A 20799-nucleotide genomic window follows, 5' to 3' on the forward strand; every position below is an offset into this window, starting at 1 on the left:
AGGGAACCTGATCTCCAAGCTAGAACTATCAAAGGTAGATTTTTTGGTTGGTTCTTGAGTTTTTTTGGTTTATATTAGTAGATTTGGTTGTATAGACTATTTATTGGTCTTTGGAGTTTATTTTATGCTTGAGGGTTAGATTGGTTTATTTGCATGCATGCATGTGGCTAGGGTTTTGTTAGTTGTGTTTATTTTTGCTAGAATGTGTAGAAATGCATGCTGCCAAGTTTTCGTGGTCTGACTTCCAACGAGTCAGATCATACCCTACTACCTTTTTTTGTAACAAATAATTTGTATGGTTGCATATTTCTAGATGATTACTTGAGTTTATGCTTTGGAAAATCGAAAAAAGGTGTTTTCGAACCTAAGTTATGGATTTTTTGGCATCTTGATGCAATCTAGAAAATTTATGGTCAGGATGCACTGCCAGATTGTTTTGAATATTGAACATATCTTACTAAGACAAAAGCCATGAAATTTGGTAAACTGTTAGTTTAAATATGTATAAGGATCACTGAAAAAATTTAGAGGAAAATGCAAAATAGTTAAAGAGTAATGGTTTTTCAAAGTTTTCCATAATAATCTGAAAACGAAATTTCTGGGCAGCAAACACTGCCCAGATTGTATTACATTTTTTAATGGGTTTCCCATCCCAAATATTATTAAATTTTTATAGGAACTAAATTATATATTACTAAAGATCCTGGTAAAATTTTAGGAAAAATTGGGCTACGGTGTAAGAGAAATAATTTTTCAAAGAACCCTAAAAATCTGAGAAAAACTCCTGGGCAGCAGGCACTACCCAAATTTCTTTAAATGGTTTAATGAGTTTTTCCTTCCCAAAAATTTTGAAACTTGGTGAGAAAATTTTTAAGATAGGTATTAAGGTCCTGGTAAAATTTTAGATTAAAATATTTCACGGTTTAAGAGTTGAAGTTTTTCTAAGTTTCCCTAAAAACAGAGAAAAATAGTAATTTTGAACCTTAACAAAAAATGAGTTTTTGGAGGTTAGTTCTTCTAACCAAAATTGAATTTTTGACGTGAGTTTTCGCCTAGTTTCCTTCATTAGGACACAAAATACATGAACGGGATTTTAAAAGGTTGTGGTTAGACACCCTAACATTGAATATGAGCTTAAAAGCAGGATTTTTATCACGTTAAAATGAATAGTGAAAAGTTAGGTTCATAATTGGAAATGAAGTTGTTTTCAAAAATAGCTAAAGTTTTGGATATCTAACAAATCCCAAATTAGTTTAAGTTTACTGAGAACTCGTTTTTACCATTTTGTAAACATGGGGTCCAATTTCCCTTTCTTTTCAAAAATGACATAATAGAGATCCTAGGTTATGGATTAAAGATGGTAAAAATGGGAGTTAAGTTTTATAAAACTGTAAATCGAAAAGTAGTATCGTTAACGGATAATAAATAATAAAAGGTCGAAATGCGGTAGTTTTTGGAAAAGAATGGAAAACAGCAAACTCTGCACTTGAGTAGAAAGTGGGCGGTTTTCTAAGATTAAGAGTCGTTTAAAACTCCTTTAATAAGTAACCAAAATACTCGTAATACGATTGAGAGAGTCTTCTAGAGATAAAATATTAAAACGCATAGCATGGAGAGCATGTTGCGGTAAGGACGATTTTTCTTAGGAAACCGTAAATTGATTTAAAGTTGAATCTGGTCTTATACACTGTAAAGTGTATAAGAGAAATGTTAGTATAGAGTCTCTAAGAGAACTTTATTGAATGTAGCTATCATAGAATATTAGCTATACGAGTATGCTATAGTTTAATCCGAGTACACTGTATTAATTATAGTAATCGAAAAATGGGAAAAGGAATAGCGATGTTAAAGATCCAACCAGGAGCTAAGGACTCCAAGTAAGTTAGCCTTTCTCTTTCTTTGCTACAACATGAATTTACTAGTGTGTGCTTGTAGTTGTAGATAACACTAGTTTGTTTGGGTCGTTAAGACTAGGGTACGCTTAATTCCTACCTTTTCAATTCTTATACATTTTGGGGCTTAATGGTAAGTGGGTTCGGAGCCAGAACCTTATTATAATATTGTCCGGGTTGGAGCCAGAACATGGTGAAATTATAGTCCGGGTTGGAGCCAGAACATGGTGAAATTATAGTCCAGGTTGGAGCCAAGACATGGTGAAATTATAGTTCGGGTTGGAACTTGAACCTCATTATAATATTGTCCGGGTTGGAGCCAGGACATGGTGAAATTATAGTCCGGGTTGGAGCCAGGACATGGTGAAATTATAGTCCGGGTTGGAGTCAGGATATGGTAAGATAAATTCCGGGTTGGAGCCAGGACATGGTGAAATTATAGTCCAGGTTGGAGCCACGACGCTAAGAGTGAATCAGGGTTGGAGCCAGGATCCTTTGTGTTTGTTGAATTGATTTGAATTGTATAATTATATATCTTGAATGATCTGGGATTTTTTGAGTGTAGGTTGATATAATATGTATGAAATGGGTTGTTGGGCGCAACTAATGTGCTTGATTTCTGTATGGATATTATTAAGAATTTTATGATAGGGTTGAAATTTATTCCAATACCCTAGTGATCGTTAGTAATATCTACCTTAGGGCAACCCGTTACTGGGTTTAGTATATTTGTGTGCAAGGCTTACTAAGCGTTTTTGCTTACCTAGTTGTTTCATATTGTATGTAAGTGCAAAAGGAAAGTGGAGCAGTGAGCGCCAGAGTCTGCTTGTGAATATGTACTTATGGCCCGACCTGGGGAGGTTTTGAGGGAACATCATTTTGAAAAGAAACGTTGGGAGATGTTATCTCTTTTATGACATTTGTTTTGCTTTAACTCTGTAAAAGAGTAGTTGTAATTATATTTGTTAATACTAAAATTTTGCGCACACGATCTTTTTTAAAAGTTTTCTTATGGATTTTTGGTACAATGAGTTAAAAGCAAAAAGTTTTAAATTTCCGCATGTTTTGGTCTTGTACGTTTTGAGGGTTGTTTCATTACACAACACCTTCATATCTCAAAAGGAATGATATTATTCTTCTTCAAAGGAATTTGATTAAGTATATGACATGTCGCAAGTAATGCCTCGCCCCACAAATTGCAATTCAACTTAGCACGTAATAGCATAGCATTAACCATTTCAAGGAAAGTTCTATTCTTTATTTGAGTTGTACCATGTTATTGTGAAGTGTGCTGAGCTATACATTCATGAATAATTCTATATTTCTCGCAAAGCTTATTAAATTCATTTGAGAAATATTCACCAACCCTATCACTTCTAAGCACTTATATTTTCTTATCTAATTGATTTCCTATTTCGAATTTGTATATCTTATTAGTATTAACGTTTCATCCTTACTCTTAAGTAGATATGCATAATTGAACCTAAAACAATCATCTATGAAAGTCAAGAAATACCTATTCTCACCTCCAATAACATATCATTAAATTCACATAAATGACGATGAATCAAGTCAAGAAAGTTTGTGCTTCTATCAAAATTAGGAAAAGGTTCCTTAACCATTTTAGATTTGATGCATAATTCACATTTATCAAAAATTCTAACATCACAATTAAACGTGCCATCTAACAATTATTTTAATAGTACTATAACCTATATGAGAAAGTATATTATGCCATAATAAATGAGAATTGGAATCAACAACATAGCAAGAATGAGAGGTAATATTTTTTAAATAATTGTTCTAAATTGTAAAAAGTTTAACCATTCCCTCATAAGAGCAGCCTTTTCCAAAAAAAATCTCACCGTTTGACAAAATTAGCTTACCAGACTCAAACACTGCTTTGATGCCCAGATTGCTTAGTAAATCACCACTAACAAGGTTCATATTCATTTCGGGTACATGAGAACATTGATGAACACAATTTTCTTTCTATAAGTGAAAGACAAATAAATGTTTCCCTGGCCCTCTACCTTAGACCTCTTTTCATTTCTTATTTGTATCTCATGACCCTTCTTGACAACATCAAACGTTTTGAAAAGAGTCTTATCATAAGATACATAGATGGTGGCACAAGTATCATGCTACCATCCTTAAACCTTACCTTGAATGACTTTCACCTCACTTAGGGTAGCAACAAAATCATCATTGGTGCCATTCATCTTACCCCCATTTTGGTTCTTGTGGAACCTACAATCTCTAGCATAGTTGCCATCTTTGCCACATACAAAACAAGGGCCTTTGTTGCCCTTGAATTTCCATTTGTTCTTCTTTGGGGCTAGAGGGTTGTCACATTTCTCATTGTGCCTCTTGTTGTCTTTCCTTTTAGGGTTTGGGGGTTGAGATGAGTTTGGAGTGTCTATCATGTTAGCATTTGAAATTCCAGCATTGGAATCATTCTCACACTTATCTCTTGAGCGAGATTCTTCTTCAATTCTCAAGTGTTTGAGAATCTCTTCCAAAGATATATCTTCATTCTTATGGAGAATTTTATTTCTATAGCCCCTCCAACTTTAAGGTAATTTGGATATGACGGCACCAACGAGAAATGCCTCTAGTAGTACAATACTTATGGTACTCAATTTGTTGACAATAACTTGCAATTCATGGATTTGTGGAAGCAATGGTTTATCATCATAAAATTTAAACTCCATGTATTGAGTAATAAGGAACTTTTTGGTACATTCTTCTTCTGCTTTATACATGTTTTCAAGTGTCTCCCATACATCCTTGGCACCATTAGTGTTAAGGAAAGCTGCACCATCGACGCCAACTCCAAATCTCTGAAAACAAAGCGAAAAAAGACTTAAGCCTAAAGGATTTTAAAGAAGAAGAAGAATATGGGGGTGTAGAGATCATAGAGCCTATATGATAGAGTGTTGAGAATGTGACCCCTACAAATGAGTTCATTCTCTTCCTTTTTCTTCCTTTTGGTGATAACTTCAGCAGTGTAATCTTTAATAGGAGTTGGGAGAGCTTTATATTCCAGATCCAAATGTATGAGACTTTGTGTTGGGAAAGTGAGTATTCACCACCCTAAAATTACAACTCTAAATAGTAAATATCAAAAGTGAAAATACAAAAAGATGGTGGGAAACACAAAACAAAGCCAAAACGTCTCTATGTCAGAGTGTTGACGTGGTTTTTCAGCAACAGTATATTAAGAAACCAAATAGGGAGATTAGTGCTAAATTATAAACCATAACAAAATAGGAAGAACCCACTCATACACACACAACTTTTGCGTGGTTTTAGTAATACACACAACTTTCACCTAGTCCACAAGATAGTATCATTGCCTTTCTCTCACAATTTCTGCGGAGTTTTAGTAATACAAAAAGGTCGTCCCTTTCCCTGTCCATTATTCCTGATATTTATAGGTGAATTTCCTGGACAGGTTTGGGTAACCGCGTGAATAAATAAGGTATACATTTAATACCAACTATTCTCTTTTACATTGGGATATAATTTGATAACATAATAGAATATGCTCATGCCATCTCGGATAATAAATGATAGATATGCAATAAATTCTGGCATTAATGAGCGCATAAGGAGCCTCTGAATCTCTTGGGATCCTTTAGTATGTGTTCTGACCAAGTTTCAACAAGATGGATATCTCATCCGATCTGGTGTTTAAAGACTATCTGAACCTTAGATCGTATTAATCTCAGAGCGCCAAAAGGTGGGCCTGGCCACTATAAGTCTCGAATTGGAATGTTACCCTAAGAGGTGGTTTGATAGCAACATGTACGCTGTGTATAAACTGAATTGAGTCTCGAGCTGCTTACATCATTGTTAACCAGATATCCTACTTGGCTATTTTTCCACATATTCATTTGCCAGCTGTACCGTAGCTGAGTAATTGAACTCGTGCTAATTTTAGGGTAAGACATTTGCCCCCTAAGCTTATGCCCGTGCTTGATGTCTTCCTTTTATGACATGCACAGTAGGAGCTTTTAGGCTTCTACCATGTAAAATTATGCCTACCCACTACTCAAGTAGTTGGACACATGATTATCTGGAAATGCATCCATTCAAGTTTCAAGGACTATGACAACTGTCCTGTCAATTTTTTGTTGTCGTATGGTTCAATTAATCTTGGCCTTTGGATCTCAAGCTAACCCAATTGGATGGCTCAAAATAATTCCTTTCGTTTACGTATAAATAGGGTGATCAGACCTGAACCCTCACCACCTTTGCATTAAAAAAGTTTCCATTTTCAAAAACAATGTTTCCCTTTTCTTCTCCCAAAAACCCTTCATCGCCTTTTAGATTTTTAGAAGCTTTAAGGGATATTCCAGTGGGAGTATCGACACTTTGTTTGAACCGATCATATAGACTATAAGTATTTCCTCAGCTGGTATGAATTTTTCAATTCTTTGCTTTCCAATGAGTTTTTTTTTACTGTGAAAAATATCTTTTGCTCAATGTTGATTAGGTTACGTCTGATTGTAAATAGGAATTAGAGTCCGATTTAGGCTAAATGAACGATACTATGCTTATTTAGAAATAAGGATTTCATAAAACTGGGCAAATTTTTTGGGCTTTTCAAAGAAAATTCTACTAGAAAATCGATTTGAATACCTGTTTAGGGTGTAGAAGTCAAAGGGTTTTTTGGTTTGGTCCTGGGTAGCTTAAAGCTTACGATTCGATAAGCGGTTTTGCATTAAACTACTTTCAAAAGAAAAGTAGTAGGTCTGACGAGTTTGACACACGAATCCTAGAGTATCAGGGAATTTTAAGAAATCAAAACGCATGGCCTAGGACCATGCGTGGAACCACGCGTTGAGGCTAGGATTCAGCTTAGCTCGTATAAATTGTCAGATCCCAAAAATAAACCACTTAAACCCTCGAATTTCCGTACTTCCACAACCGTAGCTAGCAATCATCTTAGGTCGCCACTAATAGGCTGCTTTGTCGTCAGGCGATCTAAATTATGGCCCCCCACAAAGAAAAACACTGCGAGATCCTCTGCTCAGAGTAAAAACAAGGGCAAGCTGGTCGCCTCTAACTCTCCCATCCCTCATTTCGGCCCTGTGGTGCAGAGGGAAATCGTGGTCAACCCCAATGCATTCTTCGAGGTTGAGCACATAGTATCCCGGATCACGACTCAGGGGAAAGTTAACAAGATCCTATTGAGTCATGGGAGCTGATGGCCTCCATGCCCGACCTGTGCTGGAAGAAGACCGGAGCTGCGCCCCTCTCCAAGACGACTATGGAGCTTGGAGCAATGACCACCTTATGGCATGTGCATTCCTCCCCTTGGACCAGTATTTTGTAGACTTCCTGAACTACGTCAAACTGGCTCCATTCCAGCTTCCACCAAACTCATACAAACTTTTGGCAGGGTTAAAGTATTTATTTCTAAGGCACGAGTGGGAGGTCCCCACTCCGGCAGATATTATGTATTTCTTTTGCCTCAAGGCCAGTCCCGACCAGAAATGGTGATATGAATTCAGCACGTGAACTTTTTATCACTTTCACACACATCTTTTATTTTGATTGAGTTCTTTCCTTATGCAGCTATATTTGCGAGGACAGGGCGATCTGAGACACTTGGGGGTCAATATGAGACCTCGTCTAATCTTCCTCCGTCGGAGAAAGACAATCATCAGATTGTGAATGACGCCACCATGGTGGCATGCAACCTTATCAGCAAGGTTTAGACACTGGCTCTCAAGACCCGAATTCCTCTTCTTGTCATCACCGAGCTCCTCCATCCTCAAGAAGCCTTGCCAACCAATGAAGACATTGAGGAGGAAGAAGACGTGGCACCGCTGGTGCTGTAACATCTCAGAATTTTACTTAGCTAGATAGCAGTAGTAGTAGCTTGTAGTATATTAGTTTTAGTGGATATTGGTTCAAGACGGGATTTAGTTGGAAACTCATAGAAATAGTTATGGATTTTGTAAGTTTAACCTATAGTTTAGAAATATTAATTTTAACATAAGGTTTGATTAATATAGCTAGTCCTAGAAATGATATTTATTATAACCTAAGGTTTAGATAGAATAATTAAGAACGTGACACTTTTCACATGCATGTTTATTAAGGATTTAAGGATTTTAGATGAATAAATTAATAAAAGATAGATCTAGAAGTTCTAGAACCTTCCAGTAGTTGTTAGGATCACGTTTTACTCAGTCAAAGTTGTTTTAAAAAACTTCAAGTGTGTTGAAAATGTGCAAAAACGTGTTTAAAATATCAGTGTATGCCAATACATCGCAGCAATAGGGGTCGATATGTCGCCTAAGGTTGATACTGAAAACATGTCGACTTCGCACGAACAAAACCACGAAGGCTCGGGACATAAGGGTAGGCAATATATTGCCTAGGGGGGCGATATGTCGGCTCATTTAGGGTATTTTTGAAACTTTGTGAAACTGAATTAGAAATAGCCCTCAATAACTTAGATTTACTCCTGAACGTCGTTGACCGGGTTTTGGGTATCTATTGAACAGAAAATTCAAATTTATTCAATTATTTATTCTTTTTAAAAGGGGTTAGTTTCACTCCTTGAACTCTATAAATAGGACCTAGCACTCAGCCATTTCATTCATCATTCAAGCATTCTTCAGAGCCTTCAAGCTGCTAAGTTTATTCTAGAGAGAAAACACTAGGGTTTTGGGATTAAAAGCTTTTCCATCTAAGCTTTATAAACACTTGGGAAGTAAGATAGAGTGATATTTCAGTATTGAGGTGTAGATCGAAGTTCTAGTCTATCCAAGGTATTCTTATCCTCAGGTTTAATTCATTATAGTTCTTTTATTTTCTTTCATTTTCTTCCAGATCCTAACTTGTTATTATGGCTTTTGGTTAGGTGTTTAAGTTTCTTAAAACTTAAGGTTTTTGGTAAGTTTCTATCTTGATGGTTTAGATCTTCTTTTCATCTCCATTTCTTTAGAAACTTATGGATCTTACTATTTGATTTTAGGAGTTTTCAATCCCGTTCTTGTCTCCAATATCCCAGTTTTTTGTAAGGAAAATAGGTTAGATTATATGTGTTATGATATGTTTATATGCTATGTTATGTTTATGTATATGAATAAGTTTTATGTTATAGTCACTTGGGTATTATAGTTGCTTGGATAACAAATCAAATCTCAAGATTTTTATCATTACCGTGGATTAGAGTTATGATTAAACCTATCTCGATTAGAAAACTGAGGACTTGGATGGTTTATCATATACTATTTTGTGATCTAACCTACCTCGATTAATAGACTAGGGACCTAGATGGTTTTATCACATACTACGGTAATGAGTTAATGGCCATTAATATTGTAGTCCTATGTTTATATGATATACGTCTTTACGTTATATGTTTTTAGTCTTATGATTTATGTTATATTTTAGTAGATTTTCCTTGCTAGGCATTAGGCTCATTCCTTTTATTTTTAGATGGTGCAGGAAAATAAGCTTGGAAGGCAGGATGGATTCATGGCAGCTTTGGCATGTGTATTGGGAGAGGACGGAAATGAATGGACTGTTGGAAAAGATGAAGGATGAAGTTTATATTTTGAGTATTTTTAATTTATGTATTTATTTTTTCCACATTCAGTATTTGAACAAATAGTTAAAGGTTTATGTTTTCTTTATGTTCTTATGTAATAACAATGGGATCCCTTATTTTGGATTTTTATAATAAAATTCTATTATTTTATGCATATCTTCCAAAATAGTAGCTATGTCTTAGTAGATTTTAATGGTCCGATGTCTTAAAATTAGTCAAGGCATTATAGTTGGTATCAGAGCTCACTGTCCATATGCATGAAGTTATCCTTGATACACACGCAAAAGCTCTGAATCTAACCGCCAATGTAAGTGTTTATGTTATGAATAGTATGTTTATGTTAATAAATAATGTTTTAGTCATTATATTTTTAGTCAAAATGAATGAAGCTTTGACTTATCATGATATCTAAGCCATTAAGGCATTGAAAAGGATTAGAGAGCCAAGGAATACAATAGGAGTGCTAGAAAGAATCACTCAAAGATTGGTCATATTTCACAAGGAGATAGTTCACTTTCAAACCACTAAGCAAATTATGATGAGAGCAATGGAACAATATGTCTTAGTAATTAGGTTTTTTAAGGATTTTCCTTTTGTAGTTTCAAAATTGGAAGAATTATGGCAGACTATGGATGATGAAGATGATTTACCAATAGCCATGAGATATTATTTTCTTATACTTAGGTTTACCTCTACGTTTGAATTTCAATTCACTAATGAACAAAAGCATAATATCTTAATGAATATTCCCCGAGGTAGTTTCGAGGCTCATAGTAATGATGATTATGAAGAACAAGATGATGATATGTTAGATGAAGGGTCAGATGTAGAAGATCCTGATTTTTAGAGATTTACCCTAGTTATTATTAGTATAGTTTCTTTATTTATTTTGAATTTATGATTGTGATTAGTGAAAATATTTTTCCAAATAAATAAAGTTGTTATTTTGAATGACATGTATGAGTTTGATTTTTTTTTTCTGCAATCATAATAAATTTAGAATAAATTCAATAAATAATGACTGAGTTCGGTGAGGGTGGATACAAATCAATGGATCGTGTTCTGTATTGAGAGTTTAGGGGGCCATAGTAGTGGGAACAATTTTACTGATCTCAACCCTCCCTCAATATGGTTAACTTTGGAACAGCAACGAGTTTCGAGCCCGAGAATTAAGTCATATAGGGTGATTAGAAACATCCTTAGAAGATAATAAAGATGGCTTAATATTCTAAGTATATAAACACACCCTAATTTATAAAGATGACTTACATAATTTTTTCATAAGAAACCATAATTGATAGGTCTGAGTTATGTTTGCTTAGACTAGGTTTTTGCCTTACAACCTATTAGGGTAAGATCTAACATGTTTTCTCAACTGTTAGAACTTTGTTGAAGATGTCGCTACGAAGGCCTGCAAGCACAAATGGAAATGCCTTCAGCACCGCTAACGAGACTAACGAAGCCCCTCTAGTCCGAAAAAGGGGAACACGTGATACTTATGTTGTTGCCAATAAAAATGCACCACCTCCGGTGGACAACACTAATGAAATTATTCGGCTATGTCAACAAGTGGAAGAACTACTACAGCAACAATGACAACAACCTCAGCCACAACCTCAGCCAGCGGCTCAAGCACCCCAGCAAGTAGGATATCCATATGGGGGATGGTCGATGGTGAACTATGTGCCTTATCCAGCTCAGTACATAGAGCCAATCCTAGCTCCAAACTTTGAAGGGACAACCGACCCCTTTGAGGCAGAAGAATGACTCAGGAATGTAGAGCCTATCCTAGCACACATGAACCTCGGCAATGCGGATCGCATATCCTGCGTTTCTTCTCTACTGAAAAAGGATGCTAGATGGGATTTGGTACAATAGACTCATGACATCGCCACCATGACTTGGATCAGATTTGTGGAGCTGTTTCACAAAAATTATTACAACTCGTCAGTCATCGCTACAAGGGTGGAAGAGTTTGCTAGTCTGAAGCAAGGCAATTTAACGGTAGTCGAGTATGCTCGACATTTGATCACTTAGCCAAGTTTGCACCAGAGTTAGTTCCAACCGATTTCTTGAGGGTTACCAAGTTCACCAGGGGACTCAGACCCAAGATTGAGCTAGGAGTCAAGCTTGCAAATCCTGGAACCACTTCTTACGTCGATGTTCTGGAAACGACTATAGAGGTGGAAAGGCTCCAAGCAAATGTTAGTAAGGAAAAGGCCAGCAAGTCTGAACCCAAGCAATAAAATCAAACTCAAAATGGTAGAAACAACAACAACCACCAGCACAATAATAATGGGCAGAAAAGAAAGCATCCTAATAGTAAGCAAGCCGATGTTGACAAAAGAGCACGAAATAACAATGGTAATAATAGGTCGGGTTATGTGGAATATCCTTAGTACTCCAAGTGCCAGAAAATACATCCTGGGTAGTGTCGAGCAAATACCAAAGTTTGTTTCGATTGTGGCCAGGATGGTCATTGAAAAAAGGAGTGTCTGCAGCTCAAACAAGAAGAAAAGAAGGACAACAAGATGGTTCCGGCCAGAGACTTTGCCTTGACCCAGGGAGAAGTCGAAGCTAGTAATAGAGTAGTCACAGGTCAAATTCCTATCATCAATAATATATGCTCAATATTGTTTGATTCAGGATCAACACACTCATATATCTCGTTAGGAATGATAGAAAAATTAGACAAACCTTGTGAAAGATTTAGAACTAAGTTTGTTATGGAATTGCCTTCGGGCGAAGTAGTTCTATCATCACGAATAGTACGAGGAGTACCGATCAAAATCGAGGAGACAGAACTAGAAGGAGACCTGATAGAGCTAGAGATCAAGGACTTCGATGTAATACTGAGCATGGATTGGCTAGCAAGGCATGGTGCAATCATCGACTGTAGACACAAGCAAGTGACGTTTGAAACTCCTGACAGTCAGAAACTATGTTTTATGGGAAAGGTTTCAGGACTATGGACACAACTTATCTCAACTCTCAAAGCTCAGAAGATGATAGAGAAAGGATGTCACGCATTCTTAGCAAGTATCACGGATGTGGCACAAGAATCACCACTAAAGATTGGAGACGTCCGCATTATAAAGGAATTTCCAGAGATATTTCCTGATGACTTACCAGGGTTGCCGCCTACTCGGGAAATTGACTTAACAATCGAACTAGTACTGGGAACTGACCCTATCTCAAAGGCACCATACTGGATGGCACCTACAGAACTCAAGGAGTTGAAAACGCAGTTGTAAGAACTCTTCGACTTGGGTTTCATCACACCAAGCCATTCGCCATGGGGAGCACCAGTTCTATTTGCGAAGAAGAAGGATGGAATCATGTTGATGTGTATAGATTACCACGAGCTGAACAAGGTGACAATTAAGAACAAGTACCCGCTACCCCAGAATGATGACTTATTTGATCAACTCCGAGGAGCGACTGTATTTTCAAAGATTTATTTACGGTCCCGTTATCACCAACTCAAGGTACGGGAAGAGGATATACCAAAGACATCTTTTAGAACTCGATATGGACATGACGAGATTCTATTTATGTCTTTTGGTCTTATCAACGCTCCAGCCGCATTTATGGACTTAATGAATCAGGTCTTCAAGGATTACTTGGACAAATTCGTCGTAGTGTTCATTGAGGATATTTTGGTGTACTCCAAGGACGAAGTCGAGCACGAGGAACATTTAAGATTGACCATGCTACGACTAAAGGAGCATCAACCAAGTTCAAGAAATGTGAATTTTGGCATAGTATCCAAGGATGGAGTCCCAGTAGACCCAACAAAAGTAGAGGCTGTGAAAGATTGGCCAAGACCTAAGAATGCATCAGAAGTTAGAAGTTTTCTCAGGCCAGCAGGCTATTATCGGAGATTTATAGAAGGCTTTTCTAAGATAGCCACTCCGCTTACCAACATGACCTGGAAACAACAAAATTTCAACTGGACGGATAAATGTCAAGAAAGCTTCCAGTTGCTCAAGGATAAATTATGCTCAACACCAGTACTTTGTGTACATACTGACACCCAACGACAAGTTTGTAGTATATTGTGATGCGTCAAAGTAAGGTTTGGGTTGTGTGCTAATGTAAAATGATAAAAGTAATAGCCTATGCCTCAAGGCAGCTGAATGAATATGAGCAACGATATCCAACACATGATATAGAGTTGGTAGCGGTGGTTTTCGCATTGAAAATTTGGCGCCACTATCTTTATGGAGAACAGTGTGAGTCTTATACGGATCACAAAAGCTTAAAATATTTCTTCACACAGAAAGAGCTCAACATGAGGCAGCGCATGTGGTTAGAACTAGTAAAGGATTATGATTGTGAAATCCTATACCACCCAGGAAAAGTGAATGTAGTTGCTGATGCATTAAGTTGGAAGAGTTACGGAAATCTGGCAGCATTAACTAGAATAGAAAAGCCACTACAACAAAAGTTGATTAATGTCGGAATAGAACTAGTCATGGGTCAACTGTAACGACCCAAAATCGCTAATAAGGCTTAAGGGCCTTGATTAGTGTGCTTGGAGGGCATAATGGGATGTTGTGTGTGATTTTAATGAGTTTAATGCATGATTATGATTTAATGCACGTTATATGACTATTTGATTATTTGAGACGCGTGACTATGTGAATTAGTATGCATGTAGACCTGATTATCTTAGAAAGAGCATATTTGTAATTTGGCCATTTTGGGCATGACTGTGTTGATATCTGTGATCTGTGACTCGAGACGATCCTAGAATGAGCGGGTTAGCGGAAAAGTCAAAGCGGGAATCTATACCCGGCTTGGGTTAAGCCTGGGGAGTTTAAATGAGAATTTGGAAAATATATTGAGGTTAATCTTGATGATGAGGAATGTATAATTGGTGATTAATCAGGTATTGGGTAGCGAGCGGGAATTATTAGGAACACTTGAGGAATTAGTGGGAATTTGGGTAATAGGACTAAAATGTCCCTACATGGGCAAAAAGGTCTAGAATTATTAGGGAGGGCATTTTGGTCTTTAGGCTTGTTAGAGATAAGTTAAAGTGGGCTTTATACTTAGTGGAATTAGCAGAAAAAGAGTTAAGGCTGAAAAAGAAAGAAAGAAGGAAGAAAAAGGAAAAGAGAGAAACCAGAAGGGTTTTATTCCAAAAGAATCGGTTTGTGGCTCTCCCACCATTTCCCTTCATTTTTCTTGGAGTTAAGCTCAGTGGAGAGCTAGGGTAGGCTGAGCATCAAGGATCCTAAGCTAGACTTGAGGATTGGCAAGGGATTAGCAAGATCTCATCAGAAATTTGAGGTAAGTTCTTGGAGATTTCAGTTTTAGGGTTTGACTGGTTTGAGCTGTGTATTTGAGCTAAATAGATGGGGATTTTTGGGAAATCAGGCCAAGATTGAGAAGGAGCAAGCTAAGGAGGTCTAGGGTTCAACTCAAGGTCGAAATTCCATCCACGGTCTGATTTCTAAGCCCTTGTCTTTGATGTTTGAATGAATTTCTGGTTTTAGGGTTCATTATGGTAGATCTTGAGTTTTGGGTTGCTTGAGCTTGGGGTATGAGTTCTTGGGATGCTTGGGATGAGTGTGAGGTGTTGATAAGTTTGTTTTTGGGTTTGGAAAAGGTTTGGACAAGTTTGGGGTTGAAATGGTTGAAGGAAAATCGCAGAAACTATTTTTGGGTGTGGTCTGGCTGCAACTAGCGCTACAGCGCTAGTCAGTGGGCGCTGTAGCACTAGGCCCTGTGTTCTGGGGGGTGTGGTTCTGCTTGTAGCGCTACAGCGCCCTCTTTAGAGCGCTGTAGCGCTGCACTGTTCACAGAAAGGGATTTTTGGGCTTTTGTTGAAGGATTTTGACCTAGGGTTCGGGGCTCAATTCCACCACTTTGTTTTGGGGATCTAGGACTTCCCGGGGGCTCGGGATTGGTCCCGAGGCTAGGTTTTGGACTTGTGGTTTGGTGATGACTTTGACTTATGGATTTTGTTTAGGTGACCGCTAGGGCTCGAGTAGGATCGTGCTCGAGGAGTCAGGTGATCAAGGCTATCGAATTGAAAGGTAAGAAAACCGTAACACCTGAGGACAGGGCATGGGCCCACAGGGTTATTTCAGGGCATGGCCCTAGATTGTATTATGTGCGAATGTATAACCTTAAATAAATTATTATATGTTGGAATGATTATATCAAAATGTATTATATGTATGAATATAATGAAATGAACGGCTAAGGCCGAGAGCGGCGGAGGCCGAGAACGGCCTTGGGGCCGGAAGTAACACTTAGCACATGGAGTGCTTATAGCCAGGGTGGGACCCAATGGATACATGAGTTATCCTTACGGTAAGGACCGAGACCCCAGGCTTAGGTAAGGCCTCTGGGGCGGCATGGCCGTGCTTGTTCAGTCTGATGGTTTTCCTATTTATTAGTGGATTATATGTCATCTATATTCTATGCATATGTTACATACTGTGTGAGTTTTCTTTCTGGGCTTCGGCTCACGGGTGCTCTGTGTGGCAGGTAAAAGCAAGGAGTCAGTCAACCGGCCATGAGTATGGAGAGCGTGGGGGCGGCGCGTACATGTTTCGGCCTGCCCGACTGCTTTGGTTGGGGGCATTTTGTATATGGTTGTATTAACTTATTCTTTTGATAGTTAACCTGGTGTAAATCTATTTTTGTGTTGTAAATATTTTGTAAACCTTATTTTTGGGATCCCAGATGTTTGATACTTAATGTTTTCAATGAAACTAAACATTTTCAAAGAGTACAGCCTTAAACTCTGGTTTAGTCACGCTTTTGGTTTTAGAAACCTCGTAGAGTCTGTTAGTTGCACAATTTCCATTTTCAAACTCACTTAGTAACGGCTCTAAGGTAGTAGGGCGTTACATCAACTAGCTAATTTTTCCATCCAGTCAAGTTTATTAGAAGATATACGGATCAGCCAAGGGCATGATGACACGTTAGTATCACATATGGTTGCAGTCGAAGAAGGCAAGGCTATGGATTTCTCCATATTAGGACAGGGGTTCTTGAGATATAAAGGATGGGTGTGCGTGCCGTATGATTATGAAATTAAGATTAAGATTTTAGAAGAGGCAGACACTACCCCATACTCAGTTCACCCGAGGTCGACCAAGATGACTCACAACCTTAAGGCACTATATTGGTGGCCAAGAATGAAGAAAGACGTAGCAGAATATGTGTCCAAAGGCCTAGTATGCCAACAAGTAAAGGTGGAACATCAGCGACCTGCAGGCTTATTGCAACCACTTAGTATTCCGGAATGGAAGTGGGAAGACATAGTTATAGACTTCGTGACATGATTACCACGAACAAATAAGCAACAAGACTCGGCTTGGGTTGTGATAGATAGACTCACCAAGTCAGCTCACTTCCTGCCTGTCAGACTACGTACACTGATGATTAGTAAGCAAACATTTATGTTCAAGAAATTGTACGACTGCATGGAATCCCTAAGACCATAGTATTCGATAGAGGATCGGTGTTTACATCGAGATTTTGGGGAAGCTTGCAGCAAGCCATGGGTACCAAGCTAAGTCTCAGTACGGCATTTCATCCTCAGACCAACAGTCAATCCGAGCGTACCATACAGATTTTAGAAGATATGTTGCACACTTGTGTATTGGACTTCGGAGGATTGTGGAGTAAGTATTTACCACTTATAGTGTTCTCCTACAATAATAGCTACCAGGAAACTATCAAAATGGAACCCTATGAGTTACTTTATGTAGGCCATTACATTGGGACGAGGTAGGAGAAAGAAAACTTCTTGGACCCAAAGCTGTTAGAAAGGCTCAGGATGTAGTGGAGCTTATTAGAAAGTGTATGCTCGTTGCTCAGAGTCGGAAAAACAGTTATGCGGATGCCAAACGGTGAGATGTGGAATTCAAAGTCGGAGATCAATTCTTCTTAAAGATATCTCCTATGAAAGGAGTGAAGCGGTTTGGGAAGAAAGGCAAACTTAGTCCCCGGTTTATAGGTCCTTTTGAGATATTAGAAAAGGTGGGAACAGTAGCATATAGATTAGCCCTACCGCCAGCTCTAGCAGATAGCCACAATGTGTTTCACATCTCAATGTTGTGTAGATATGTGTCAGACCCATCTAACACTCTCAAGTATGATACATTAGCACTTCAGAAATACCTGAGTTACGAGGAATGACCGATTAGCATCCTAAAGAAGGGGATGAAGGTATTACGGTCTAAGAGTATTCCGATAGTCAAGGTCCTATGGAGTAATAGTTCAGAATGCGAGGCAACGTGGGAGTTGGAGGGAGACATTTGAGCACGGTATCCAGAATTGTTTGGTAAGTAAATTTTGGGGACGAAATTCTTTTAAGTAGGAGAGAATTGTAGCGTCTCAGAATTTTACTTAGCTAGATAGTAGTAGTAGTAGCTTGTAGTATTTTAGTTTTCATGGATATTGGTTCAAGTTAGGATTTAGTTAGAAAATCATAGAAATAGTTATGGTGTTTATAAGTTTACCTATAGTTTAGGAATATTAATTTTAACATAAGTTTTGATTAATATAGCTGCTCCAGAAATGATATTTATTATAACCTAAGGTTTATATGGAATAATTAAGAACATGACACTTGTCAAATGCATGTTTATTAAGGATTTAAGGGTTTTAGATGAATAAATTAATAAAAGATAGATCTAGAAGCTCTAGAACCTTCCAGCAGCTGTTAGGATCACGTTTTACTCAGTCAAAGTTGTTTTAACAAACTCCAAGTGTGCTGAAAATGTACAAAAATGTGTTTAAAATATCAGCATATGCCGATATATCGCAGTTATAGGGACCGATATGTCGCCTAAGGTTGATATGAAAAACACGTCGACTTCGCAAGAATGAAACCACGAAGGCTCGAGACATAGGGGTAGGCGATATATCACCTAGGGGCAATATATCGGCTAATTTAGGGTATTTTTGAAACTTTGTGAAACCGAATTAGAAACAACCCTCAACAACTTAGATGTGCTGCTGAATGTTTTTGGCTGGGTTCTGGGCATCTATTGAACAGAAAATTCAAATTTATTCAATTATTTTCCATTTATTTATTCTTTTTAAAAGGGGTTAGTTTCACTCCTTGAACTCTATAAATAGGACCTAGCACTCAGCCATTTCATTCATCATTCAAGCATTCTTCAGAGCCTTCAAGCTGCTAAGTTTATTCTAGAGAGAAAACACTAGGGTTTTGGGATTAAAAGCTTTTTCATCTAAGCTTTATAAACACTTGGGAAGTAAGATAGAGTGATATTTCAGTATTGAGGTGTAGATCGAAGTTCTAGTCTATCCAAGGTATTCTTATCCTCAGGTTTAATTCATTATAGTTCTTTTATTTTCTTTCATTTTCTTCCAGATCCTAACTTGTTATTATGGCTTTTGGTTAGGTGTTTAAGTTTCTTAAAACTTAAGGTTTTTGGTAAGTTTCTATCTTGATGGTTTAGATCTTCTTTTCATCTCCATTTCTTTAGAAACTTATGGATCTTACTATTTGATTTTAGGAGTTTTCAATCCCGTTCTTGTCTCCAATATCCCAGTATTTTGTAAGGAAAATAGGTTAGATTATATGTGTTATGATATGTTTATATGCTATGTTATGTTTATGTATATGAATAAGTTTTATGTTATAGTCACTTGGGTATTATAGTTGCTTGGATAGCAAATCAAATCTCAAGATTTTTATCATTATCGTGGATTAGAGTTATGATTAAACCTATCTCGATTAGAAAACTGAGGACTTAGATGGTTTATCATATACTATTGTGTGATCTAACCTACCTCGATTAGTAGACTAGGGACCTAGATGGTTTTATCTCATACTACGGTAATGAGTTAATGGCCATTAATATTGTAGTCCTATGTTTATATGATATACGTCTTTACGTTATATGTTTTTAGTCTTATGATTTATGTTATATTTTAGTAGATTTTCCTTGCTGAGCATTAGGCTCATTCCTTTTATTTTTAGATGGTGCAGGAAAATAAGCTTGGAAGGCAGGATGGATTCATGGCAGCTTTGGCATGTGTATTGGGAGAGGACGGAAATGAATGGACTATTGGAAAAGATCGTGGATGAAGTTTATATTTTCAGTATTTTTAATTTATGTATTTATTTTTTCCGCATTCAGTATTTAAACAAATAGTTAAAGGTTTATGTTTTCTTTATGTTCTTATGTAATAACAATGGGATCCCTTATTTTGGATTTTTATAATAAAGTTCTATTATTTTATGCATATCTTCCAAAATAGTAGCTATGTCTTAGTAGTTTTTAATGGTCCGAGGTTTTAGAATTATTCGAGGCATTACAGGTGCGAAAAAGGCGAGCTCCTGAGGATAATCAGGAGCCTGACCCAGAACGAGCTGCGTCCGGGGCAGCACCCGGCCCCTACGGCCAAGGTATAGAGAGCTAGATCGGGTTACTTCCAGTTATAGACTAATCTGATTCAACCCTAATCAGCTTGTTGGTCGTCATCCTATCGATCTGAACCTAAACACAACCCTCCTCCAGTGTGTGGACCATTTGGTGGTACGCTATGACCAAATCTACCCCAAAGGTTCCATCATGATTGACAGCACCCTCAATTTTAGGTCCACCCTTTTTGAAGAGTATGGTACAAAGCATAGGACTTGGCCTTCCCTGTGTCAGGGTGTATATGCCCTTGGTTTTAGGCAGTACGTAGATGATTCCAACCCCGAGGAAGGACCTGAACCCCCTAGGACCCAGGAAGTCATAATTTTAGATTCTCCTCCACCTCTGTTAATCCAAGAGTTAAAGGTTGTGCCTAGCCTGGTTAATAACCCCGAGCTGATTGTAAAAGATTCCTCCCCTAGCCCGGAGGGTAGGGTTCTTGCTCTTTCTCTTGTGTTTATAATACTTTGAATAGTTACTTCTTTAATCTGAATCCTCCACTCATTCTTTTTCAGGCGAAGAGATGGAGTTTCCAGAAACCCTGAGTTTGAGGGTGCTTTTAAGGTCGGTGGGGCCGAAGCTGGTCCCATTGTGAAGAGGGCCAGAGTGACAAAATAAAATAGCTCTGAAGACTAGGGGCACCACTGAGTCTCCGACTAAAGACAAAGGTACCAACTCTAGTCAAGAGCGGCCACAGAAGAAACTCCCTTCAGCTCTAGTAACAACAGTCACGGTTCAACAAGCTCTTTCTCCCCTTCCTCGACGCATGCCTCCCTCAAATCCTTAAGTGATCCAAGGCGAGGCTCCCACGGTCCAGATTCCGATCAAACCACTCGACCTAGACAAGTTCCTTGAGGTTTTTCAGGGTACTGTGTACGAGGTGGCAAGCCACATGATCGACCATGCTTAT

Source organism: Humulus lupulus, chromosome 8, assembly GCF_963169125.1.
Source record: "Humulus lupulus chromosome 8, drHumLupu1.1, whole genome shotgun sequence".
Classification (NCBI taxonomy): domain Eukaryota; kingdom Viridiplantae; phylum Streptophyta; class Magnoliopsida; order Rosales; family Cannabaceae; genus Humulus; species Humulus lupulus.